Consider the following 25,599-nt stretch of genomic DNA (forward strand, 5'->3'; position numbering starts at 1 on the left):
TTCCTAAGCAGCCAATCACATGGCGGCAACTCAGTGCATTTAGGCATGTAGACATTGTCAAGACAATCTCCTGCAGTTCAAACCGAGCATCAGTATGGGGAAGAAAGGTGATTTGAGTGACTTTGAACGTGGCATGATTGTTGGTGCCAGAAGGGCTGGTCTGAGTATTTCAGAAACTGCTAATCTACTGGGATTTTCACGCACAACCATCTCTAGGGTTTACAGAGAATGGTCCGAAAAAGAAAAAACATCCAGTGAGCGGCAGTTCTGTGGGCGGAAATGCCTTGTTGATGCCAGAGGTCAGAGGAGAATGGCCAGACTGGTTCGAGCTGATAGAAGGGCAACAGTGACTCAAATAACCACCCGTTACAACCAAGGTGGGCATAAGAGCATCTCTGAACGCACAGTACGTCGAACTTTGAGGCAGATGGGCTACAGCAGCAGAAGACCACACCGGGTGCCACTCCTTTCAGCTAAGAACAGGAAACTGAGGCTACAATTTGCACAAGCTCATCGAAATTGGACAATAGAAGATTGGAAAAACGTTGCCTGGTCTGATGAGTCTCGATTTCTGCTGCGACATTCGGATGGTAGGGTCAGAATTTGGCGTCTACAACATGAAAGCATGGATCCATCCTGCCTTGTATCAACGGTTCAGGCTGGTGGTGGTGGTGTCATGGTGTGGGGAATATTTTCTTGGCACTCTTTGGGCCCCTTGGTACCAATTGAGCATCGTTGCAACGCCACAGCCTACCTGAGTATTGTTGCTGACCATGTCCATCCCTTTATGACCACAATGTACCCAACTTCTGATGGCTACTTTCAGCAGGATAAAGCGCCATGTCATAAAGCTGGAATCATCTCAGACTGGTTTCTTGAACATGACAATGAGTTCGCTGTACTCAAATGGCCTCCACAATCACCAGATCTCAATCCAATAGAGCATCTTTGGGATGTGGTGGAACGGGAGATTCGCATCATGGATGTGCAGCCGACAAATCTGCGGCAACTGTGTGATGCCATCATGTCAATATGGACCAAACTCCCTGAGGAATGCTTCCAGCACCTTGTTGAATCTATGCCACGAAGAATTGAGGCAGTTCTGAAGGCAAAAGAGGGTCCAACCCGTTACTAGCATGGGGTACCTAATAAAGTGGCCGGTGAGCTATCAAGTCGAATTTTTGGGATTATATATAAAAAGTCTGTTGACATAGTCTGATAACCACTCGGTCCATATTTCCCACCTCTTTACTCCACTAGGAAGTAAAGAGCGGTCATCAATGGCAGAAAGCTTGTGAACTGATTCACTTCTCTGTGCCCGCTTCACGCCCAGTGGGAAATATCACATTTCATCATCGTGGATAGCGAGGCCATACCATTTTGAAACACACTTCTCAAGTCGGAAACTATAGAAATGATCCCTGAAAGTATAGTCTTAGTTTGCTTGAGGGTGAAAACGGAATTTGACTTTAAAAAAACAACTATCACCGATGGTTCTCCTTTTGTTACCACCAGAGTATGTTCCTTTGGTGCTGAGGCAGACTGTGAGGCGCTGGACAGAGGCAAACGAAGCCATGCAGGACTTCTTGGATTGATGGACTGCTATCTGCAGTGTGGACCTCTTGGGAGGTTATCCACAGCATTCCGGAATGCCTTACGGAATAACATTTGATTCTCTAAAAATGCCACCGTTCAAATCTGGACTGTACACTACTTCACCAACAACAAGCCAACGGTCACCAGTGAACTCAAAGGTCTTCTCAATGAGAAGAAAAAAGGCTTCAACTGCAGGGACAGGGGTATATTCGGGTAATCAGCGTGACTTGAAGGACAAGCTCAGGGATTGCTAGGACACCAAATTCCAAGAGAACAATGTGAGGGAGGTGTGAACCGGGTGAGCAGATAACTGGTTTCCAGGCTCGAGGGAGATGACTATTGGGCTTCCTGCGAAGGGTCAATGCGGAAAGGTGTCACAAAATCCCCCTTTGAACTGAAACACAGTAAAATATATCGGATAATTCAGCCATTCTATCAACTAATCAAGTCGAATTTTTGGGGTTATATATAAAAGTCGGTTGACATAGTCTGATAACCACTCGGTCCATATTTCCCACCTCTTTACTCCACTAGGAATTAAAGAGCGGTCATCAATGGCAGCAAGCTTGTGAACTGATTCACTTCTCTGTGCCCGCTTCACGCCCAGTGCGAAATATCACATTTCATCATCGTGGATAGCGAGGCCATACCATTTTGAATCACACTTCTCAAGTCGGAAACTATAGAAATGATCCCTGAAAGTATAGTCTTAGTTTGCTTGAGGGTGAAAACGGAATTTGACTTTCAAAAAAACAACTATCACCGATGGTTCTCCGTTTGTTACCACCAGAGTATGTTCCTTTGGTGCTGAGGCAGACTGTGAGGCGCTGGACAGAGGCAAACGAAGCCATGCAGGACTTCTTGGATTGATGGACTGCTATCTGCAGTGTGGACCTCTTGGGAGGTTATCCACAGCATTCCGGAATGCCTTACGGAATAACATTTGATTCTGTAAAAATGCCACCGTTCCAATCTGGACTGTAAAATACTCACCCGCCACTTTATTAGGTACTCCTGTCCAACTGCTCGTTAACACTTAATTCCTAAGCAGCCAATCACATGGCGGCAACTCAGTGCATTTAGGCATGTAGACATTGTCAAGACAATCTCCTGCAGTTCAAACCGAGCATCAGTATGGGGAAGAAAGGTGATTTGAGTGACTTTGAACGTGGCATGATTGTTGGTGCCAGAAGGGCTGGTCTGAGTATTTCAGAAACTGCTAATCTACTGGGATTTTCACGCACAACCATCTCTAGGGTTTACAGAGAATGGTCCGAAAAAGAAAAAACATCCAGTGAGCGGCAGTTCTGTGGGCGGAAATGCCTTGTTGATGCCAGAGGTCAGAGGAGAATGGCCAGACTGGTTCGAGCTGATAGAAGGGCAACAGTGACTCAAATAACCACCCGTTACAACCAAGGTGGGCATAAGAGCATCTCTGAACGCACAGTACGTCGAACTTTGAGGCAGATGGGCTACAGCAGCAGAAGACCACACCGGGTGCCACTCCTTTCAGCTAAGAACAGGAAACTGAGGCTACAATTTGCACAAGCTCATCGAAATTGGACAATAGAAGATTGGAAAAACGTTGCCTGGTCTGATGAGTCTCGATTTCTGCTGCGACATTCGGATGGTAGGGTCAGAATTTGGCGTCTACAACATGAAAGCATGGATCCATCCTGCCTTGTATCAACGGTTCAGGCTGGTGGTGGTGGTGTCATGGTGTGGGGAATATTTTCTTGGCACTCTTTGGGCCCCTTGGTACCAATTGAGCATCGTTGCAACGCCACAGCCTACCTGAGTATTGTTGCTGACCATGTCCATCCCTTTATGACCACAATGTACCCAACTTCTGATGGCTACTTTCAGCAGGATAAAGCGCCATGTCATAAAGCTGGAATCATCTCAGACTGGTTTCTTGAACATGACAATGAGTTCGCTGTACTCAAATGGCCTCCACAATCACCAGATCTCAATCCAATAGAGCATCTTTGGGATGTGGTGGAACGGGAGATTCGCATCATGGATGTGCAGCCGACAAATCTGCGGCAACTGTGTGATGCCATCATGTCAATATGGACCAAACTCCCTGAGGAATGCTTCCAGCACCTTGTTGAATCTATGCCACGAAGAATTGAGGCAGTTCTGAAGGCAAAAGAGGGTCCAACCCGTTACTAGCATGGGGTACCTAATAAAGTGGCCGGTGAGCTATCAAGTCGAATTTTTGGGATTATATATAAAAAGTCTGTTGACATAGTCTGATAACCACTCGGTCCATATTTCCCACCTCTTTACTCCACTAGGAAGTAAAGAGCGGTCATCAATGGCAGAAAGCTTGTGAACTGATTCACTTCTCTGTGCCCGCTTCACGCCCAGTGGGAAATATCACATTTCATCATCGTGGATAGCGAGGCCATACCATTTTGAAACACACTTCTCAAGTCAGAAACTATAGAAATGTTCCCTGAAAGTATAGTCTTAGTTTGCTTGAGGGTGAAAACGGAATTTGACTTTCAAAAAAACAACTATCACCGATGGTTCTCCTTTTGTTACCACCAGAGTATGTTCCTTTGGTGCTGAGGCAGACTGTGAGGCGCTGGACAGAGGCAAACGAAGCCATGCAGGACTTCTTGGATTGATGGACTGCTATCTGCAGTGTGGACCTCTTGGGAGGTTATCCACAGCATTCCGGAATGCCTTACGGAATAACATTTGATTCTCTAAAAATGCCACCGTTCCAATCTGGACTGTACACTACTTCACCAACAACAAGCCAACGGTCACCAGTGAACTCAAAGGTCTTCTCAATGAGAAGAAAAAAGGCTTCAACTGCAGGGACAGGGGTATATTCGGGTAATCAGCGTGACTTGAAGGACAAGCTCAGGGATTGCTAGGACACCAAATTCCAAGAGAACAATGTGAGGGAGGTGTGAACCGGGTGAGCAGATAACTGGTTTCCAGGCTCGAGGGAGATGACTATTGGGCTTCCTGCGAAGGGTCAATGCGGAAAGGTGTCACAAAATCCCCCTTTGAACTGAAACACAGTAAAATATATCGGATAATTCAGCCATTCTATCAACTAATCAAGTCGAATTTTTGGGGTTATATATAAAAGTCGGTTGACATAGTCTGATAACCACTCGGTCCATATTTCCCACCTCTTTACTCCACTAGGAATTAAAGAGCGGTCATCAATGGCAGCAAGCTTGTGAACTGATTCACTTCTCTGTGCCCGCTTCACGCCCAGTGCGAAATATCACATTTCATCATCGTGGATAGCGAGGCCATACCATTTTGAATCACACTTCTCAAGTCGGAAACTATAGAAATGATCCCTGAAAGTATAGTCTTAGTTTGCTTGAGGGTGAAAACGGAATTTGACTTTCAAAAAAACAACTATCACCGATGGTTCTCCGTTTGTTACCACCAGAGTATGTTCCTTTGGTGCTGAGGCAGACTGTGAGGCGCTGGACAGAGGCAAACGAAGCCATGCAGGACTTCTTGGATTGATGGACTGCTATCTGCAGTGTGGACCTCTTGGGAGGTTATCCACAGCATTCCGGAATGCCTTACGGAATAACATTTGATTCTGTAAAAATGCCACCGTTCCAATCTGGACTGTAAAATACTCACCCGCCACTTTATTAGGTACTCCTGTCCAACTGCTCGTTAACACTTAATTCCTAAGCAGCCAATCACATGGCGGCAACTCAGTGCATTTAGGCATGTAGACATTGTCAAGACAATCTCCTGCAGTTCAAACCGAGCATCAGTATGGGGAAGAAAGGTGATTTGAGTGACTTTGAACGTGGCATGATTGTTGGTGCCAGAAGGGCTGGTCTGAGTATTTCAGAAACTGCTAATCTACTGGGATTTTCACGCACAACCATCTCTAGGGTTTACAGAGAATGGTCCGAAAAAGAAAAAACATCCAGTGAGCGGCAGTTCTGTGGGCGGAAATGCCTTGTTGATGCCAGAGGTCAGAGGAGAATGGCCAGACTGGTTCGAGCTGATAGAAGGGCAACAGTGACTCAAATAACCACCCGTTACAACCAAGGTGGGCATAAGAGCATCTCTGAACGCACAGTACGTCGAACTTTGAGGCAGATGGGCTACAGCAGCAGAAGACCACACCGGGTGCCACTCCTTTCAGCTAAGAACAGGAAACTGAGGCTACAATTTGCACAAGCTCATCGAAATTGGACAATAGAAGATTGGAAAAACGTTGCCTGGTCTGATGAGTCTCGATTTCTGCTGCGACATTCGGATGGTAGGGTCAGAATTTGGCGTCTACAACATGAAAGCATGGATCCATCCTGCCTTGTATCAACGGTTCAGGCTGGTGGTGGTGGTGTCATGGTGTGGGGAATATTTTCTTGGCACTCTTTGGGCCCCTTGGTACCAATTGAGCATCGTTGCAACGCCACAGCCTACCTGAGTATTGTTGCTGACCATGTCCATCCCTTTATGACCACAATGTACCCAACTTCTGATGGCTACTTTCAGCAGGATAAAGCGCCATGTCATAAAGCTGGAATCATCTCAGACTGGTTTCTTGAACATGACAATGAGTTCGCTGTACTCAAATGGCCTCCACAATCACCAGATCTCAATCCAATAGAGCATCTTTGGGATGTGGTGGAACGGGAGATTCGCATCATGGATGTGCAGCCGACAAATCTGCGGCAACTGTGTGATGCCATCATGTCAATATGGACCAAACTCCCTGAGGAATGCTTCCAGCACCTTGTTGAATCTATGCCACGAAGAATTGAGGCAGTTCTGAAGGCAAAAGAGGGTCCAACCCGTTACTAGCATGGGGTACCTAATAAAGTGGCCGGTGAGCTATCAAGTCGAATTTTTGGGATTATATATAAAAAGTCTGTTGACATAGTCTGATAACCACTCGGTCCATATTTCCCACCTCTTTACTCCACTAGGAAGTAAAGAGCGGTCATCAATGGCAGAAAGCTTGTGAACTGATTCACTTCTCTGTGCCCGCTTCACGCCCAGTGGGAAATATCACATTTCATCATCGTGGATAGCGAGGCCATACCATTTTGAAACACACTTCTCAAGTCAGAAACTATAGAAATGTTCCCTGAAAGTATAGTCTTAGTTTGCTTGAGGGTGAAAACGGAATTTGACTTTCAAAAAAACAACTATCACCGATGGTTCTCCTTTTGTTACCACCAGAGTATGTTCCTTTGGTGCTGAGGCAGACTGTGAGGCGCTGGACAGAGGCAAACGAAGCCATGCAGGACTTCTTGGATTGATGGACTGCTATCTGCAGTGTGGACCTCTTGGGAGGTTATCCACAGCATTCCGGAATGCCTTACGGAATAACATTTGATTCTCTAAAAATGCCACCGTTCCAATCTGGACTGTACACTACTTCACCAACAACAAGCCAACGGTCACCAGTGAACTCAAAGGTCTTCTCAATGAGAAGAAAAAAGGCTTCAACTGCAGGGACAGGGGTATATTCGGGTAATCAGCGTGACTTGAAGGACAAGCTCAGGGATTGCTAGGACACCAAATTCCAAGAGAACAATGTGAGGGAGGTGTGAACCGGGTGAGCAGATAACTGGTTTCCAGGCTCGAGGGAGATGACTATTGGGCTTCCTGCGAAGGGTCAATGCGGAAAGGTGTCACAAAATCCCCCTTTGAACTGAAACACAGTAAAGTATATCGGATAATTCAGCAATTCTATCAACTAATCAAGTTGAATTTTTGGGGTTATATATAAAAGTCTGTTGACATAGTCTGATAACCACTCGGTCCATATTTCCCACCTGTTTACTCCACTAGGAATTAAATAGCGGTCATCAATGGCAGAAAGCTTGTGAACTGATTCACTTCTCTGTGCCCGCTTCACGCCCAGTGGGAAATATCACATTTCATCATCTTGGATAGCGAGGCCATACCATTTTGAAACACACTTCTCAAGTCGGAAACTATAGAAATGATCCCTGAAAGTATAGTCTTAGTTTGCTTGAGGGTGAAAACGGAATTTGACTTTCAAAAAAACAACTATCACCGATGGTTCTCCTTTTGTTACCACCAGAGTATGTTCCTTTGGTGCTGAGGCGAGCTGTGAGGCGCTGGACAGAGGCAAACGAAGCCATGCAGGACTTCTTGGATTGATGGACTGCTATCCGCAGTGTGGACCTCTTGGGAGGTTATCCACAGCATTCCGCAATGCCTTACGGAATAACATTTGATTCTGTGAAAATGCCACCGTTCCAATCTGGACTGTACACTACTTAACCAACAACAAGCCAACGGTCACCAGTGAACTCAAAGGTCTTCTCAATGAGAAGAAAAAAGGCTTCAACTGCAGGGACAGGGGTATATTCAGGTAATCAGCGTGACTTGAAGGACAAGCTCAGGGATTGCTAGGACACCAAATTCCAAGAGAACAATGTGAGGGAGGTGTGAACCGGGTGAGCAGATAACTGGTTTCCAGGCTCGAGGGAGATGACTATTGGGCTTCCTGCGAAGGTTCAATGCGGAAAGGTGTCACAAAATCCCCCTTTAAACTGAAACACAGTAAAATATATGGGATAATTCAGCCATTCTATCAACTAATCAAGTCGAATTTTTGGGGTTATATATAAAAGTCTGTTGACATAGTCTGATAACCACTCGGTCCATATTTCCCACCTCTTTACTCCACTAGGAAGTAAAGAGCGGTCATCAATGGCAGAAAGCTTGTGAACTGATTCACTTCTCTGTGCCCGCTTTACGCCCAGTGGGAAATATCACATTTCATCATCGTGGATAGCGAGGCCATACCATTTTGAAACACACTTCTCAAGTCGGAAACTATAGAAATGATCCCTGAAAGTATAGTCTTAGTTTGCTTGAGGGTGAAAACGGAATTTGACTTTCAAAAAAACAACTATCACCGATGTTCCTTTGGTGCTGAGGCAGACTGTGAGGCGCTGGACAGAGGCAAACGAAGCCATGCAGGACTTCTTGGATTGATGGACTGCTATCTGCAGTGTGGACCTCTTGGGAGGTTATCCACAGCATTCCGGAATGCCTTACGGAATAACATTTGATTCTCTAAAAATGCCACCGTTCCAATCTGGACTGTACACTACTTCACCAACAACAAGCCAACGGTCACCAGTGAACTCAAAGGTCTTCTCAATGAGAAGAAAAAAGGCTTCAACTGCAGGGACAGGGGTATATTCGGGTAATCAGCGTGACTTGAAGGACAAGCTCAGGGATTGCTAGGACACCAAATTCCAAGAGAACAATGTGAGGGAGGTGTGAACCGGGTGAGCAGATAACTGGTTTCCAGGCTCGAGGGAGATGACTATTGGGCTTCCTGCGAAGGGTCAATGCGGAAAGGTGTCACAAAATCCCCCTTTGAACTGAAACACAGTAAAATATATCGGATAATTCAGCCATTCTATCAACTAATCAAGTCGAATTTTTGGGGTTATATATAAAAGTCTGTTGACATAGTCTGATAACCACTTGGTCCATATTTCCCACCTCTTTACTCCACTAGGAAGTAAAGAGCGGTCAACAATGGCAGAAAGCTTGTGAACTGATTCACTTCTCTGTGCCCGCTTCAGGCCCAGTGGGAAATATCACATTTCATCATCGTGGATAGTGAGGCCAAACCATTTTGAAACACACTTCTCAAGTCAGAAACTATAGAAATGATCCCTGAAAGTATAGTCTTAGTTTGCTTGAGGGTGAAAAGGGAATTTGACTTTCAAAAAAACAACTATCACCGATGGTTCTCCTTTTGTTACCACCAGAGTATGTTCCTTTGGTGCTGAGGCAGACTGTGAGGCGCTGGACAGAGGCAAACGAAGCCATGCAGGACTTCTTGGATTGATGGACTGCTATCCGCAGTGTGGACCTCTTGGGAGGTTATCCACAGCATTCCGGAATGCCTTACGGAATAACATTTGATTCTGTGAAAATGCCACCGTTCCAATCTGGACTGTACACTACTTCACCAACAACAAGCCAACGGTCACCAGTGAACTCAAAGGTCTTCTCAATGAGAAGAAAAAAGGCTTCAACTGCAGGGACAGGGGTATATTCGGGTAATCAGCGTGACTTGAAGGACAAGCTCAGGGATTGCTAGGACACCAAATTCCAAGAGAACAATGTGAGGGAGGTGTGAACCGGGTGAGCAGATAACTGGTTTCCAGGCTCGAGGGAGATGACTATTGGGCTTCCTGCAAAGGGTCAATGCGGAAAGGTGTCACAAAATCCCCCTTTGAACTGAAACACAGTAAAATATATCGGATAATTCAGCCATTCTATCAACTAATCAAGTCGAATTTTCGGGGTTATATATAAAAGTCTGTTGACATAGTCTGATGACCACTCGGTCCATATTTCCCACCTCTTTACTCCACTAGGAATTAAAGAGCGGTCATCAATGGCAGAAAGCTTGTGAACTAATTCACTTCTCTGTGCCCGCTTCACGCCCAGTGGGAAATATCACATTTCATCATCGTGGATAGCGAGGCCATACCATTTTGAAACACACTTCTCAAGTCGGAAACTATAGAAATGATCCCTGAAAGTATAGTCTTAGTTTGCTTGAGGGTGAAAACGGAATTTGACTTTCAAAAAAACAACTATCACCGATGGTTCTCCTTTTGTTACCACCAGAGTATGTTCCTTTGGTGCTGAGGCAGACTGTGAGGCGCTGGACAGAGGCAAACGAAGCCATGCAGGACTTCTTGGATTGATGGACTGCTATCCGCAGTGTGGACCTCTTGGGAGGTTATCCACAGCATTCCGGAATGCCTTACGGAATAAAATTTGATTCTGTGAAAATGCCACCGTTCCAATCTGGACTGTACACTACTTCACCAACAACAAGCCAACGGTCACCAGTGAACTCAAAGGTCTTCTCAATGAGAAGAAAAAAGGCTTCAACTGCAGGGACAGGGGTATATTCGGGTAATCAGCGTGACTTGAAGGACAAGCTCAGGGATTGCTAGGACACCAAATTCCAAGAGAACAATGTGAGGGAGGTGTGAACCGGGTGAGCAGATAACTGGTTTCCAGGCTCGAGGGAGATGACTATTGGGCTTCCTGCGAAGGGTCAATGCGGAAAGGTGTCACAAAATCCCCCTTTGAACTGAAACACAGTAAAATATATCGGATAATTCAGCCATTCTATCAACTAATCAAGTCGAATTTTTGGGGTTATATATAAAAGTCTGTTGACATAGTCTGATAACCACTTGGTCCATATTTCCCACCTCTTTACTCCACTAGGAAGTAAAGAGCGGTCATCAATGGCAGAAAGCTTGTGAACTGATTCACTTCTCTGTGCCCGCTTCACGCCCAGTGGGAAATATCACATTTCATCATCGTGGATAGCGAGGCCATACCATTATGAAACACACTTCTCAAGTCGGGAACTATAGAAATGATCCCTGAAAGTATAGTCTTAGTTTGCTTGAGGGTGAAAACGGAATTTGACTTTCAAAAAAACAACTATCACCGATGGTTCTCCTTTTGTTACCACCAGAGTATGTTCCTTTGGTGCTGAGGCAGACTTTGAGGCGCTGGACAGAGGCAAACGAAGCCATGCAGGACTTCTTGGATTGATGGACTGCTATCTGCAGTGTGGACCTCTTGGGAGGTTATCCACAGCATTCCGGAATGCCTTACGGAATAACATTTGATTCTGTGAAAATGCCACCGTTCCAATCTGGACTGTACACTACTTCACCAACAACAAGCCAACGGTCACCAGTGAACTCAAAGGTCTTCTCAATGAGAAGAAAAAAGGCTTCAACTGCAGGGACAGGGGTATATTCGGGTAATCAGCGTGACTTGAAGGACAAGCTCAGGGATTGCTAGGACACCAAATTCCAAGAGAACAATGTGAGGGAGGTGTGAACCGGGTGAGCAGATAACTGGTTTCCAGGCTCGAGGGAGATGACTATTGGGCTTCCTGCGAAGGGTCAATGCGGAAAGGTGTCACAAAATCCCCCTTTGAACTGAAACACAGTAAAATATATCGGATAATTCAGCCATTCTATCAACTAATCAAGTCGAATTTTTGGGGTTATATATAAAAGTCTGTTGACATAGTCTGATGACCACTCGGTCCATATTTCCCACCTCTTTACTCCACTAAGAAGTAAAGAGCGGTCAACAATGGCAGAAAGCTTGTGAACTGATTCACTTCTCTGTGCCCGCTTCACGCCCAGTGGGAAATATCACATTTCATCATCGTGGATAGTGAGGCCAAACCATTTTGAAACACACTTCTCAAGTCAGAAACTATAGAAATGATCCCTGAAAGTATAGTCTTAGTTTGCTTGAGGGTGAAAAGGGAATTTGACTTTCAAAAAAACAACTATCACCGATGGTTCTCCTTTTGTTACCACCAGAGTATGTTCCTTTGGTGCTGAGGCAGACTGTGAGGCGCTGGACAGAGGCAAACGAAGCCATGCAGGACTTCTTGGATTGATGGACTGCTATCCGCAGTGTGGACCTCTTGGGAGGTTATCCACAGCATTCCGGAATGCCTTACGGAATAACATTTGATTCTGTGAAAATGCCACCGTTCCAATCTGGACTGTACACTACTTCACCAACAACAAGCCAACGGTCACCAGTGAACTCAAAGGTCTTCTCAATGAGAAGAAAAAAGGCTTCAACTGCAGGGACAGGGGTATATTCGGGTAATCAGCGTGACTTGAAGGACAAGCTCAGGGATTGCTAGGACACCAAATTCCAAGAGAACAATGTGAGGGAGGTGTGAACCGGGTGAGCAGATAACTGGTTTCCAGGCTCGAGGGAGATGACTATTGGGCTTCCTGCGAAGGGTCAATGCGGAAAGGTGTCACAAAATCCCCCTTTGAACTGAAACACAGTAAAATATATCGGATAATTCAGCCATTCTATCAACTAATCAAGTCGAATTTTTGGGGTTATATATAAAAGTCTGTTGACAGTCTGATAACCACTCGGTCCATATTTCCCACCTCTTTACTCGACTAGGAATTAAAGAGCGGTCATCAATGGCAGAAAGCTTGTGAACTGATTCACTTCTCTGTGCCCGCTTCACGCCCAGTGGGAAATATCACATTTCATCATCGTGGATAGCGAGGCCATACCATTTTGAAACACACTTCTCAAGTCGGAAACTATAGAAATGATCCCTGAAAGTATAGTCTTAGTTTGCTTGAGGGTGAAAACGGAATTTGACTTTCAAAAAAACAACTATCACCGATGGTTCTCCTTTTGTTACCACCAGAGTATGTTCCTTTGGTGCTGAGGCAGACTGTGAGGCGCTGGACAGAGGCAAACGAAGCCATGCAGGACTTCTTGGATTGATGGACTGCTATCCGCAGTGTGGACCTCTTGGGAGGTTATCCACAGCATTCCGGAATGCCTTACGGAATAACATTTGATTCTGTGAAAATGCCACCGTTCCAATCTGGACTGTACACTACTTCACCAACAACAAGCCAACGGTCACCAGTGAACTCAAAGGTCTTCTCAATGAGAAGAAAAAAGGCTTCAACTGCAGGGACAGGGGTATATTCGGGTAATCAGCGTGACTTGAAGGACAAGCTCAGGGATTGCTAGGACACCAAATTCCAAGAGAACAATGTGAGGGAGGTGTGAACCGGGTGAGCAGATAACTGGTTTCCAGGCTCGAGGGAGATGACTATTGGGCTTCCTGCCAAGGGCCAATGCGGAAAGGTGTCACAAAATCCCCCTTTGAACTGAAACACAGTAAAATATATCAGATAATTCAGCCATTCTATCAACTAATCAAGTCGAATTATTGGGGTTATATATAAAAGTCTGTTGAGATAGTCTGATAACCACTCGGTCCATATTTCCCACCTCTTTACTCCACTAGGAATTAAAGAGCGGTCATCAATGGCAGAAAGCTTGTGAACTGATTCACTTCTCTGTGCCCGCTTCACGCCCAGTGGGAAATATCACATTTCATCATCGTGGATAGCGAGGCCATACCATTTTGAAACACACTTCTCAAGTCGGAAACTATGGAAATGATCCCTGAAAGTATAGTCTTAGTTTGCTTGAGGGTGAAAAGGGAATTTGACTTTCAAAAAAACAACTATCACCGATGGTTCTCCTTTTGTTACCACCAGAGTATGTTCCTTTGGTGCTGAGGCAGACTGTGAGGCGCTGGACAGAGGCAAACGAAGCCATGCAGGACTTCTTGGATTGATGGACTGCTATCCGCAGTGTGGACCTCTTGGGAGGTTATCCACAGCATTCCGGAATGCCTTACGGAATAACATTTGATTCTGTGAAAATGCCACCGTTCCAATCTGGACTGTACACTACTTCACCAACAACAAGCCAACGGTCACCAGTGAACTCAAAGGTCTTCTCAATGAGAAGAAAAAAGGCTTCAACTGCAGGGACAGGGGTATATTCGGGTAATCAGCGTGACTTGAAGGACAAGCTCAGGGATTGCTAGGACACCAAATTCCAAGAGAACAATGTGAGGGAGGTGTGAACCGGGTGAGCAGATAACTGGTTTCCAGGCTCGAGGGAGATGACTATTGGGCTTCCTGCGAAGGGTCAATGCGGAAAGGTGTCACAAAATCCCCCTTTGAACTGAAACACAGTAAAATATATCGGATAATTCAGCCATTCTATCAACTAATCAAGTCGAATTTTTGGGGTTATATATAAAAGTCTGTTGACATAGTCTGATGACCACTCGGTCCATATTTCCCACCTCTTTACTCCACTAGGAAGTAAAGAGCGGTCAACAATGGCAGAAAGCTTGTGAACTGATTCACTTCTCTGTGCCCGCTTCACGCCCAGTGGGAAATATCACATTTCATCATCGTGGATAGTGAGGCCAAACCATTTTGAAACACACTTCTCAAGTCGGAAACTATAGAAATGATCCCTGAAAGTATAGTCTTAGTTTGCTCGAGGGTGAAAAGGGAATTTGACTTTCAAAAAAACAACTATCACCGATGGTTCTCCTTTTGTTACCACCAGAGTATGTTCCTTTGGTGCTGAGGCAGACTGTGAGGCGCTGGACAGAGGCAAACGAAGCCATGTAGGACTTCTTGGATTGATGGACTGCTATCCGCAGTGTGGACCTCTTGGGAGGTTATCCACAGCATTCCGGAATGCCTTACGGAATAACATTTGATTCTGTGAAAATGCCACCGTTCCAATCTGGACTGTACACTACTTCACCAACAACAAGCCAACGGTCACCAGTGAACTCAAAGGTCTTCTCAATGAGAAGAAAAAAGGCTTCAACTGCAGGGACAGGGGTATATTCGGGTAATCAGCGTGACTTGAAGGACAAGCTCAGGGATTGCTAGGACACCAAATTCCAAGAGAACAATGTGAGGGAGGTGTGAACCGGGTGAGCAGATAACTGGTTTCCAGGCTCGAGGGAGATGACTATTGGGCTTCCTGCGAAGGGTCAATGCGGAAAGGTGTCACAAAATCCCCCTTTGAACTGAAACACAGTAAAATATATCGGATAATTCAGCCATTCTCTCAACTAATCAAGTCGAATTTTTGGGGTTATATATAAAAGTCTGTTGACAGTCTGATAACCACTCGGTCCATATTTCCCACCTCTTTACTCCACTAGGAATTAAAGCGCGGTCATCAATGGCAGAAAGCTTGTGAACTGATTCACTTCTCTGTGCCCGCTTCACGCCCAGTGGGAAATATCACATTTCATCATCGTGGATAGCGAGGCCATACCATTTTGAAACACACTTCTCAAGTCGGAAACTATAGAAATGATCCCTGAAAGTATAGTCTTAGTTTGCTTGAGGGTGAAAACGGAATTTGACTTTCAAAAAAACAACTATCACCGATGGTTCTCCTTTTGTTACCACCAGAGTATGTTCCTTTGGTGCTGAGGCAGACTGTGAGGCGCTGGACAGAGGCAAACGAAGCCATGCAGGACTTCTTGGATTGATGGACTGCTATCCGCAGTGTGGACCTCTTGGGAGGTTATCCACAGCATTCCGGAATGCCTTACGGAATAAAATTTGATTCTGTGAAAATGCCACCGTTCCAATCTGGACTGTACACTACTTCACCAACAACAAGCCAACGGTCACCAGTGAACTCAAAGGTCTTCTCAATGAGAAGAAAAAAGGCTTCAACTGCAGGGACAGGGGTATATTCGGGTAATCAGCGTGACTTGAAGGACAAGCTCAGGGATTGCTAGGACACCAAATTCCAAGAGAACAATGTGAGGGAGGTGTGAACCGGGTGAGCAGATAACTGGTTTCCAGGCTCGAGGGAGATGACTATTGGGCTTCCTGCGAAGGGTCAATGCGGAAAGGTGTCACAAAATCCCCCTTTGAACTGAAACACAGTAAAATATATCGGATAATTCAGCCATTCTATCAACTAATCAAGTCGAATTTTTGGGGTTATATATAAAAGTCTGTTGACGTAGTCTGATAACCACTTGGTCCATATTTCCCACCTCTTTACTCCACTAGGAAGTAAAGAGCGGTCATCAATGGCAGAAAGCTTGTGAACCTATTCACTTCTCTGTGCCCGCTTCACGCCCAGTGGGAAATATCACATTTCATCATCGTGGATAGCGAGGCCATACCATTATGAAACACACTTCTCAAGTCGGGAACTATAGAAATGATCCCTGAAAGTATAGTCTTAGTTTGCTTGAGGGTGAAAACGGAATTTGACTTTCAAAAAAACAACTATCACCGATGGTTCTCCTTTTGTTACCACCAGAGTATGTTCCTTTGGTGCTGAGGCAGACTGTGAGGCGCTGGACAGAGGCAAACGAAGCCATGCAGGACTTCTTGGATTGATGGACTGCTATCTGCAGTGTGGACCTCTTGGGAGGTTATCCACAGCATTCCGGAATGCCTTACGGAATAACATTTGATTCTGTGAAAATGCCACCGTTCCAATCTGGACTGTACACTACTTCACCAACAACAAGCCAACGGTCACCAGTGAACTCAAAGGTCTTCTCAATGAGAAGAAAAAAGGCTTCAACTGCAGGGACAGGGGTATATTCGGGTAATCAGCGTGACTTGAAGGACAAGCTCAGGGATTGCTAGGACACCAAATTCCAAGAGAACAATGTGAGGGAGGTGTGAACCGGGTGAGCAGATAACTGGTTTCCAGGCTCGAGGGAGATGACTATTGGGCTTCCTGCCAAGGGCCAATGCGGAAAGGTGTCACAAAATCCCCCTTTGAACTGAAACACAGTAAAATATATCGGATAATTCAGCCATTCTATCAACTAATCAAGTCGAATTATTGGGGTTATATATAAAAGTCTGTTGAGATAGTCTGATAACCACTCGGTCCATATTTCCCACCTCTTTACTCCACTAGGAATTAAAGAGCGGTCATCAATGGCAGAAAGCTTGTGAACTGATTCACTTCTCTGTGCCCGCTTCACGCCCAGTGGGAAATATCACATTTCATCATCGTGGATAGCGAGGCCATACCATTTTGAAACACACTTCTCAAGTCGGAAACTATAGAAATGATCCCTGAAAGTATAGTCTTAGTTTGCTTGAGGGTGAAAACGGAATTTGACTTTCAAAAAAACAACTATCACTGATGGTTCTCCTTTTGTTACCACCAGAGTATGTTCCTTTGGTGCTGAGGCAGACTGTGAGGCGCTGGACAGAGGCAAACGAAGCCATGTAGGACTTCTTGGATTGATGGACTGCTATCCGCAGTGTGGACCTCTTGGGAGGTTATCCACAGCATTCCGGAATGCCTTACGGAATAACATTTGATTCTGTGAAAATGCCACCGTTCCAATCTGGACTGTACACTACTTCACCAACAACAAGCCAACGGTCACCAGTGAACTCAAAGGTCTTCTCAATGAGAAGAAAAAAGGCTTCAACTGCAGGGACAGGGGTATATTCGGGTAATCAGCGTGACTTGAAGGACAAGCTCAGGGATTGCTAGGACACCAAATTCCAAGAGAACAATGTGAGGGAGGTGTGAACCGGGTGAGCAGATAACTGGTTTCCAGGCTCGAGGGAGATGACTATTGGGCTTCCTGCGAAGGGTCAATGCGGAAAGGTGTCACAAAATCCCCCTTTGAACTGAAACACAGTAAAATATATCGGATAATTCAGCCATTCTATCAACTAATCAAGTCGAATTTTTGGGGTTATATATAAAAGTCTGTTGACAGTCTGATAACCACTCGGTCCATATTTCCCACCTCTTTACTCCACTAGGAATTAAAGAGCGGTCATCAATGGCAGAAAGCTTGTGAACTGATTCACTTCTCTGTGCCCGCTTCACGCCCAGTGGGAAATATCACATTTCATCATCGTGGATAGCGAGGCCATACCATTTTGAAACACACTTCTCAAGTCGGAAATCATAGAAATGATCCCTGAAAGTATAGTCTTAGTTTGCTTGAGGGTGAAAACGGAATTTGACTTTCAAAAAAACAACTATCACCGATGGTTCTCCTTTTGTTACCACCAGAGTATGTTCCTTTGGTGCTGAGGCAGACTGTGAGGCGCTGGACAGAGGCAAACGAAGCCATGCAGGACTTCTTGGATTGATGGACTGCTATCTGCAGTGTGGACCTCTTGGGAGGTTATCCACAGCATTCCGGAATGCCTTACGGAATAACATTTGATTCTGTAAAAATGCCACCGTTCCAATCTGGACTGTACACTACTTCACCAACAACAAGCCAACGGTCACCAGTGAACTCAAAGGTCTTCTCAATGAGAAGAAAAAAGGCTTCAACTGCAGGGACAGGGGTATATTCGGGTAATCAGCGTGACTTGAAGGACAAGCTCAGGGATTGCTAGGACACCAAATTCCAAGAGAACAATGTGAGGGAGGTGTGAACCGGGTGAGCAGATAACTGGTTTCCAGGCTCGAGGGAGATGACTATTGGGCTTCCTGCGAAGGGTCAATGCGGAAAGGTGTCACAAAATCCCCCTTTGAACTGAAACACAGTAAAAGATATCGGATAATTCAGCCATTCTATCAACTAATCAAGTCGAATTTTTGGGGTTATATATAAAAGTCTGTTGACGTAGTCTGATAACCACTCGGTTCTCCCACAAAATCTGCGCCAGTGACAGCCTGTCTGCCAAACTAACGCCTTTCTTTTCTAACAACTTTCTCACTGCGTTCCGTGCGCTCCACAGCCTCATGCTTCTTTTTCCCGGTGGTTTCTCCACCCACCGCCACCAACAACAGCCTCAGCTGGTCGTTTATTATTTTCCATCGATACCCCGGCGCTGGCCCCCAGCCGCCGTCAACAGTTTCCCGATCATATTCATCTTCCATTCCAACAACAGTTCCCAGTTATATCGCTTTAACCCGCTCGGACAGCTGGTCACCTCAGTGTGACACAGTAAATGTTCTCCGCAGCTCCAGCAAGCTTCCCCGTTTGTTCTGAGAACTTATGTTATACTTCCAGAATTCTTTTATTGTAACGAAGGTTTATTTTAACCCTTCGAAATCAATGCATTATAACGGAAGTTTATCTTAACCTTCCGAGAATCAATGTATTACAACGGAAGTTTATCTTAACCTTCCGAGAATCAATGTATTACACCGAAAGTTTATGTTAACCTCTCGGTCATCAATGTATTACACCGAAAGTTTATATTAACCTCTATGTTCTCAGTTTCCCCTCTTTTTTTTTTTTTTTTTTCTTCACTCTCCTGCTTGCTTGCACCCACACACACACACAGACACACGAGCTGCACCCTCAGAGACTGCAGCCCAGGATTTAAGGAGCTTTTACTCCTAGGGACTCTAACCCTGGGATTCGGGGGTCCTCAAATCCCCAGGACTCCAACCTAGCTACTTCAGCCCTCGTCAGGGTCTGATGGGGTTGCCAAACCAAAGACCAGTTTTCGGGGGTCCTCAAATCCCCAGGACACTCACCTAGCGACTTCAGCCCTCGTCAGGGTCTGATGGGGTTGCCAAACCAAAGACCAGTTTTCGGGGGTCCTCAAATCCCCAGGACACTCACCTAGCGACTTCAGCCCTCGTCAGGGTCTGATGGGGTTGCCAAACCAAAGACCAGTTTTCGGGGGTCCTCAAATCCCCAGGACACTCACCTAGCGACTTCAGTCCTCGTCAGGAACTGATGGGGTGGCCAAACCAAAGACTAGGATTCAAAATCCTTTTATTTGTGTCAGATCATTGATCCCTTGGTACTCGCCGGTACCCACCAAACCCAATAGGATCCCTGATCCTTTCGTTTGTGTCGGATAGAAGATCCCTTGGTACTCGCCGGTACCTACTAAACCCAATAGTACTCGCCGGCACTATTGTTGTGCACTTTTACCGGTTTCCTTAATATTAACTTTAGCGAATTGCTCATGTATCAATTTGGTTCCTTCACCACCAATCCACAGCGTACTCCTTATTTTAGATTAATCAATATGCAGAATTAGATGTAACAGGTTTCTGCTTACCTTGTTTTGAGGCCGGCCTGGGAGTACGCAGTGTTCAGCAGGTGAAAGCTCTTGGACCGAATTCCCCCCTGCAGGGAAACTCCTATCCCGGACGAGCCCCCAAAATTGTTAGGATATTCCTTATCCACCCGAGTTGGTTGACGAGAAGAATCCACTACAGGAAATTAGTTAAAAAGTTTAACATTTATTTAGAAGAGAAAAAGTTGTACATGAGCAATTCTCCACAGATATATCTGGAGACAATGAAATACGCATCGCAAGCAAATCCCTTCCAAAGTCCGCCTGCCTTCTGACACTGACCTGTTTTAATCCCTCTGGTGCCCTTGAACGTTGGTTCAACCCAGTTCATCCTTCTGTAACAAATGCCTTCCCCGAACAATGAGTGTCTGGTACTCTCTCCTGCAGCCTTCGGCCTTGCTCTGAAAATGGGTTCAAACTGGCTCTCCCTTCGGTCGCAGGTGTGTTATCTCAGATAATATTTTATCTTCATTTTTCCTGTGCTCTCTCTTCCACCATTCACATTGTCTGCCTTATAAGGACCGATCCGGTCACGCCATCTGTCCTACAAGCGGACATCTATTCTACAAGCTAAAAAGTAAATACAAGAAGACACACACAGAGAACTCCACATCCCACATACCTCAAGATGCTGATATTTTATTTTCTCATTTGAAGGTGTGCATTGCTGCTGTCAAGCGACTGAGGAAAAGATCGATGAGGATTGGTGGTCGTCATCGATTTGTTGTCATTGATGAGAGCAAATTTGCCCACAAACGAAAGGTGGGCTATATATTTGTATGCATCTGTACAAATTTTAGATCAAGATTTTATAAGGAGTAATATTTTATACTTTATCTGTCAGTGCACGTGGGAAGGACACACGTTAAGATGTAATACAGTCCAAACCTTATTAAATATTGTGTTTTCTCATTTACTTTTAGTACCATCGTGGTCGATTTGGCAACACTTGGCGCCATGAACGGCAGTGGGTCTTTGGGATGTTGGAGGTCGACAGGAATTCCAGAAGACCCATTCTGAGACTCGTCAGGGATCGCAGAAGGAAGACACTTATAGGTCATATTAGACGCCATGTCAAACCCAGAACATCCATCCTCAGTGACGAATGGCGTGCCTACAAAGGGCAACTTGCCCAGTATGGGTATGATCATTATTCCGTCTGCCATAAAAACAACTTTGTGGACCGAGAGACTGGTGCTCATACTCAGCATATTAAGTGTGCATGGCAAAGCTACAAACTGGAAGTATGGCGCCACAGAGGGAATCGTACTCCTGAATCACTCAAGCTTCATCTTAAGATGATAGTGTGGCACCACTGGTTGGGTGTACGCCATTACAATGGTGTGTTGGGCAGACTTTTCCATGATGTGAAAAAACAAGTAAAAAATAAAATCTGACTCTCTACAATGTCTGCTAGTATTTATGCATCTATGTCGTGTCAGACTCATATGTTCTCTCCTGAGCAGATACTTGCTTGTGTGTTACAAAATGTCACTTTGGATAAAAATCACAACCAAATGTTTTGTGTTGGAATACATAAAGGAAACACTACCTCTTGACTTGTTTGTTGCTTTTGTTAAGGTATTTATATCATCTGACAGTGTAATAACACTTAATGACATTTTAACGAAACATTCAAATTGTTCCACTTTACTTCAATTCAAAGAAAACAGTTATGACACAATTATAAACTGGTTTGACTATGTAATAACATATAATGACATATTAATTGAAGAATCTAATTGTTCCACTTTACTTGAATTCAAAGAAAACAGTCGTGACACTGTTATAAAGTCATTTGGCAGTGTAGTTACACTTAACGACATCTTAAAGAAAGGGACAACATTTATGACACAGTTGTAATGGTTTTGTGACAGCGAGTGTCAAAACCATCGATATAGGACGGTTTAATGTCGCTCTAAGATATGAAACCAAACGTTTTTCTTAAGTTTGACAGTGAGGTCTGCTATGACATGTTTATGACAGGTTTTGTTGTCTTGGCTTATGTCAAGTGGTCTTAACAAGGACATCTCAAACAATGTCACCTTTGCATCAAAAGTGACACAACTTAACTTAACCGAATGACACTTAACGACAACTGTCATAAGTATTCATTGATATTTATGACAGCTGTCATGTCATGGTTATGACAATGTTATGTCAGCCTTATGAACACCCATTCAAGTAAAGTGTTACCCCGTAACTGCTTCAATTTTAGAAAAAGAAACTTCTGATTAACTTTGACACGTTTTAAAGGATTAGGAAAAAGATGAAATGCAGCTCACGGCCATACCTCTCTGGTTCCGCCCGATCTCGTCTGATCTCGGAAGCTAAGCAGAGCAGGGCCTGGTTAGTACCTGGATGGAAGACCGCCTTCGAATCCCAGGTGCCGTAAGCTTTTTCACTTCTCTCTCTGAAAGCCGCCCAGCGCCGTAGATTGTACACCTACAAATTACAAAAAGAATATCACATTGTTGAAGAGATGCATGTTTAGTTGAGATGAGCGAGTACAGCATAATCTGTATCTGTATCTGTTGAACCATATGAATTATCTGTATCCGTATCCGTACTCGGACTGGGCGGGGCCTAACCCGAAAATGGGCGGGGCCTAACCCGGAAGTAGGAAGGATTTACCCCGTAAATTGTCGGGTTAAGCCTTTCTGCGTTTAAAACAGCATTCCTTCTTAATTCTTATCACTGATGATCATGAGAGAGAGAGAGGAAGTGTGTGTGTGGCTTAATTTGTAATATTAATATTTAGTTATTCAACACAACTAGTCAACGTCAGACACTGAGTGCGTGAAGAGAGCCAGCAGACGGTAAAAAAAACTGATTAGAGAGAGAGAGAGAGAGAGAGAGAGAGAGACAAACAGACAGAGAGAGAGAGGTCAGTGCGTGAAGTAAAAAAAAAACTGGTTAGAGCAGAGACGCAATGCGAGTCGCATTCTTAAGCACCACGTCTTAACAAGCCCCACGTTTACCTGAACTCTACTAGTTAAGAACAACAAACCGAAGTAAAAAAAAATAAAGGCGAAGAAATCGTTTAAATTTATCGGGAAAGACCCGTGAACCTGGTGAGTGAGCCGAGCGGGACGCAGCAACACAAACAGTATGTGTGTAGTGGAGGGGCGCTGTGACTACCAGCCAATCACAGAACGCAGACACAGACAGCTACCCAATGAGGAATTTTATTCAATCCGAGCACAGATATTGACTCGTATTACTCGTATAATACTCGTACTCTGCAAAAGTGCTTTATCCGTACCGGATACTCGTTTAAGCCGAGTATCCGGCTCATCTCTAATGTTTAGTGTTGTTTTAACGTTGGATATATAAGGAACTTAGACAATATCATCAAAAATGATTCCGTTTCATGGTTGCTAAATTAGTGTTGATCAACATTTAACAATTGGCATACTTTTGTTTGTAATTTAGCCCTTGAAATACAGGTGCTAACCCAACATGTTAGAATTGCCAGTGAAGAAAAGTAAAGTTACCTTCAGGCTTTAGGAACCTCTCTTGCCAATGCTAAGAACTGCTTCAATTTTAGAAAAAGAAACTTCTGATTAACTTTGACACGTTTTAAAGGATTAGGAAAAAGATGAAATGCAGGTTACGGCCATACCTCTCTGGTTCCGCCCGATCTCGTCTGATCTCGGAAGCTAAGCAGAGCAGGGCCTGGTTAGTACCTGGATGGAAGACCGCCTGGGAATCCCAGGTGCCGTAAGCTTTTTCACTTATCTCTCCGAAAGCCGCCGAGCGCCGCAGATTGTACACCTACAAATTACAAAGAGAATATCACATTGTTGAAGAGATGCATGTTTAGTGTTGTTTTAACGTTGGATATGAAAGGAAATTAGACAATATTATCCAAAATGATTCCGTTTCATGATTGCTAAATTAGTGTTGATCAACATTTACGATTGGCCTACTATTGTTTGTAATTTAGCCGTTGAAATACAGGTGCTAACCAAACATGTTAGAATTGCCAGTGAAGAAAAGTAAAGTTACCTTCACGTTTTAGGAACCTCTCTTGCCAATGCTAAGAACTGCTTCAATTTTAGAAAAAGAAACTTCTGATTATCTTTGACACGTTTTAAAGGATTAGGAAAAAGATAAAAAGCAGCTTACGGCCATACCTCTCTGGTTCCGCCCGATCTCGTCTGATCTCGGAAGCTAAGCAGAGCAGTGCCTGGTTAGTACCTGGATGGAAGACCGCCTGGGAATCCCAGGTGCCGTAAGCTTTTTCACTTCTCTCTCCGAAAGCCGCCGAGCGCCGCAGATTGTACACCTACAAATTACAAAAAGAATATCACATTGTTGAAGAGATGCATGTTTAGTGTTGTTTTAACGTTGGATATGAAAGGAAATTAGACAATATTATCCAAAATGATTCCGTTTCATGATTGCTAAATTAGTGTTGATCAACATTTACGATTGGCATACTATTGTTTGTAATTTAGCCGTTGAAATACAGGTGCTAACCCAACATGTTAGAATTGCCAGTGAAGAAAAGTAAAGTTACCTTCAGGCTTTAGGAACCTCTCTTGCCAATGCTAAGAACTGCTTCAATTTTAGAAAAAGAAACTTCTGATTATCTTTGACACGCTTTAAAGGATTAGGAAAAAGATGAAAAGCAGCTTACGGCCATACCTCTCTGGTTCCGCCCGATCTCGTCTGCTCTCGGAAGCTAAGCAGAGCAGGGCCTGGTTAGTACCTGGATGGAAGACCGCCTGGGAATCCCAGGTGCCGTAAGCTTTTTCACTTCTCTCTCCGAAAGCCGCCGAGCGCCGCAGATTGTACACCTACAAATTACAAAAAGAATATCACATTGTTGAAGAGATGCATGTTTAGTGTTGTTTTAACGTTGGATATGAAAGGAAATTAGACAATATTATCCAAAATGATTCCGTTTCATGATTGCTAAATTAGTGTTGATCAACATTTACGATTGGCATACTATTGTTTGTAATTTAGCCGTTGAAATACAGGTGCTAACCCAACATGTTAGAATTGCCAGTGAAGAAAAGTAAAGTTACCTTCAGGCTTTAGGAACCTCTCTTGCCAATGCTAAGAACTGCTTCAATTTTAGAAAAAGAAACTTCTGATTAACTTTGACACGTTTTAAAGGATTAGGAAAAAGATGAAATGCAGCTCACGGCCATACCTCTCTGGTTCCGCCCGATCTCGGAAGCTAAGCAGAGCAGGGCCTGGTTAGTACCTGGATGGAAGACCGCCTGGGAATCCCAGGTGCCGTAAGCTTTTTCACTTCTCTCTCTGAAAGCCGCCCAGCGCCGTAGATTGTACACCTACACAATTGTAAAAAAAATTTCACATTGTAGAAGAGATGCAATAGGAAGAAGATGAAAGGTGGCTTACGTCCATACCATCGTCAGGCCATTTGAGGTGGCGGGGACTGCAATGGCCATTCACCGATTGGCTGGGACCCCTGGGCGGGTCTTCTCTAGTCCATCCAATTTTCGCCATGGGATGTCACAGCCTTCTTTGCATACCCTTATTTAACCCACACAAAGATGCC

At 44.6% G+C, this 25,599-nt stretch overlaps 22 non-coding genes and 1 pseudogene across 22 annotated transcripts; 5 read left to right on the forward strand and 18 right to left on the reverse strand.

Annotated features, from left to right (window-relative positions):
• Positions 1 to 1,221: 1,221 nt before the first annotated feature.
• On the reverse strand, positions 1,222 to 1,437 carry LOC134119259 (small nucleolar RNA U3). The gene has a single exon (XR_009950813.1). It is a non-coding gene; the product is annotated as a small nucleolar RNA U3 (small nucleolar RNA).
• A 654-nt stretch (positions 1,438 to 2,091) lies between these two features.
• On the reverse strand, positions 2,092 to 2,307 carry LOC134119359 (small nucleolar RNA U3). The gene has a single exon (XR_009950913.1). It is a non-coding gene; the product is annotated as a small nucleolar RNA U3 (small nucleolar RNA).
• A 1,550-nt stretch (positions 2,308 to 3,857) lies between these two features.
• LOC134119266 (small nucleolar RNA U3) lies at positions 3,858 to 4,073 on the reverse strand. The gene has a single exon (XR_009950820.1). It is a non-coding gene; the product is annotated as a small nucleolar RNA U3 (small nucleolar RNA).
• Positions 4,074 to 4,728: 655 nt separating this feature from the next.
• On the reverse strand, positions 4,729 to 4,944 carry LOC134119360 (small nucleolar RNA U3). The gene has a single exon (XR_009950914.1). It is a non-coding gene; the product is annotated as a small nucleolar RNA U3 (small nucleolar RNA).
• Positions 4,945 to 6,494: 1,550 nt separating this feature from the next.
• Positions 6,495 to 6,710, reverse strand: LOC134119268 (small nucleolar RNA U3). The gene has a single exon (XR_009950822.1). It is a non-coding gene; the product is annotated as a small nucleolar RNA U3 (small nucleolar RNA).
• A 655-nt stretch (positions 6,711 to 7,365) lies between these two features.
• Positions 7,366 to 7,581, reverse strand: LOC134119361 (small nucleolar RNA U3). Its single transcript, XR_009950915.1, has one exon. It is a non-coding gene; the product is annotated as a small nucleolar RNA U3 (small nucleolar RNA).
• A 655-nt stretch (positions 7,582 to 8,236) lies between these two features.
• On the reverse strand, positions 8,237 to 8,452 carry LOC134119315 (small nucleolar RNA U3). Its single transcript, XR_009950869.1, has one exon. It is a non-coding gene; the product is annotated as a small nucleolar RNA U3 (small nucleolar RNA).
• Positions 8,453 to 9,079: 627 nt separating this feature from the next.
• Positions 9,080 to 9,295, reverse strand: LOC134119362 (small nucleolar RNA U3). Its single transcript, XR_009950916.1, has one exon. It is a non-coding gene; the product is annotated as a small nucleolar RNA U3 (small nucleolar RNA).
• A 655-nt stretch (positions 9,296 to 9,950) lies between these two features.
• LOC134119269 (small nucleolar RNA U3) lies at positions 9,951 to 10,166 on the reverse strand. The gene has a single exon (XR_009950823.1). It is a non-coding gene; the product is annotated as a small nucleolar RNA U3 (small nucleolar RNA).
• A 655-nt stretch (positions 10,167 to 10,821) lies between these two features.
• LOC134119343 (small nucleolar RNA U3) lies at positions 10,822 to 11,037 on the reverse strand. Its single transcript, XR_009950897.1, has one exon. It is a non-coding gene; the product is annotated as a small nucleolar RNA U3 (small nucleolar RNA).
• Positions 11,038 to 11,692: 655 nt separating this feature from the next.
• Positions 11,693 to 11,908, reverse strand: LOC134119313 (small nucleolar RNA U3). The gene has a single exon (XR_009950867.1). It is a non-coding gene; the product is annotated as a small nucleolar RNA U3 (small nucleolar RNA).
• A 653-nt stretch (positions 11,909 to 12,561) lies between these two features.
• On the reverse strand, positions 12,562 to 12,777 carry LOC134119316 (small nucleolar RNA U3). The gene has a single exon (XR_009950870.1). It is a non-coding gene; the product is annotated as a small nucleolar RNA U3 (small nucleolar RNA).
• A 655-nt stretch (positions 12,778 to 13,432) lies between these two features.
• Positions 13,433 to 13,648, reverse strand: LOC134119348 (small nucleolar RNA U3). The gene has a single exon (XR_009950902.1). It is a non-coding gene; the product is annotated as a small nucleolar RNA U3 (small nucleolar RNA).
• Positions 13,649 to 14,303: 655 nt separating this feature from the next.
• On the reverse strand, positions 14,304 to 14,519 carry LOC134119342 (small nucleolar RNA U3). Its single transcript, XR_009950896.1, has one exon. It is a non-coding gene; the product is annotated as a small nucleolar RNA U3 (small nucleolar RNA).
• A 653-nt stretch (positions 14,520 to 15,172) lies between these two features.
• Positions 15,173 to 15,388, reverse strand: LOC134119312 (small nucleolar RNA U3). Its single transcript, XR_009950866.1, has one exon. It is a non-coding gene; the product is annotated as a small nucleolar RNA U3 (small nucleolar RNA).
• A 655-nt stretch (positions 15,389 to 16,043) lies between these two features.
• On the reverse strand, positions 16,044 to 16,259 carry LOC134119349 (small nucleolar RNA U3). Its single transcript, XR_009950903.1, has one exon. It is a non-coding gene; the product is annotated as a small nucleolar RNA U3 (small nucleolar RNA).
• A 655-nt stretch (positions 16,260 to 16,914) lies between these two features.
• Positions 16,915 to 17,130, reverse strand: LOC134119286 (small nucleolar RNA U3). Its single transcript, XR_009950840.1, has one exon. It is a non-coding gene; the product is annotated as a small nucleolar RNA U3 (small nucleolar RNA).
• Positions 17,131 to 17,783: 653 nt separating this feature from the next.
• Positions 17,784 to 17,999, reverse strand: LOC134119363 (small nucleolar RNA U3). Its single transcript, XR_009950917.1, has one exon. It is a non-coding gene; the product is annotated as a small nucleolar RNA U3 (small nucleolar RNA).
• A 4,340-nt stretch (positions 18,000 to 22,339) lies between these two features.
• LOC134119193 (5S ribosomal RNA) lies at positions 22,340 to 22,458 on the forward strand. Its single transcript, XR_009950755.1, has one exon. It is a non-coding gene; the product is annotated as a 5S ribosomal RNA (ribosomal RNA).
• A 1,213-nt stretch (positions 22,459 to 23,671) lies between these two features.
• Positions 23,672 to 23,790, forward strand: LOC134118832 (5S ribosomal RNA). Its single transcript, XR_009950393.1, has one exon. It is a non-coding gene; the product is annotated as a 5S ribosomal RNA (ribosomal RNA).
• A 395-nt stretch (positions 23,791 to 24,185) lies between these two features.
• LOC134119106 (5S ribosomal RNA) lies at positions 24,186 to 24,304 on the forward strand. The gene has a single exon (XR_009950668.1). It is a non-coding gene; the product is annotated as a 5S ribosomal RNA (ribosomal RNA).
• A 395-nt stretch (positions 24,305 to 24,699) lies between these two features.
• On the forward strand, positions 24,700 to 24,818 carry LOC134118887 (5S ribosomal RNA). Its single transcript, XR_009950448.1, has one exon. It is a non-coding gene; the product is annotated as a 5S ribosomal RNA (ribosomal RNA).
• Positions 24,819 to 25,213: 395 nt separating this feature from the next.
• LOC134119210 (5S ribosomal RNA) lies at positions 25,214 to 25,322 on the forward strand (annotated as a pseudogene).
• The last annotated feature ends 277 nt before the right edge of the window (positions 25,323 to 25,599 follow it).

This window comes from Pungitius pungitius, unplaced genomic scaffold, assembly GCF_949316345.1.
Source record: "Pungitius pungitius unplaced genomic scaffold, fPunPun2.1 scaffold_24, whole genome shotgun sequence".
Classification (NCBI taxonomy): Eukaryota; Metazoa; Chordata; class Actinopteri; order Perciformes; family Gasterosteidae; genus Pungitius; species Pungitius pungitius.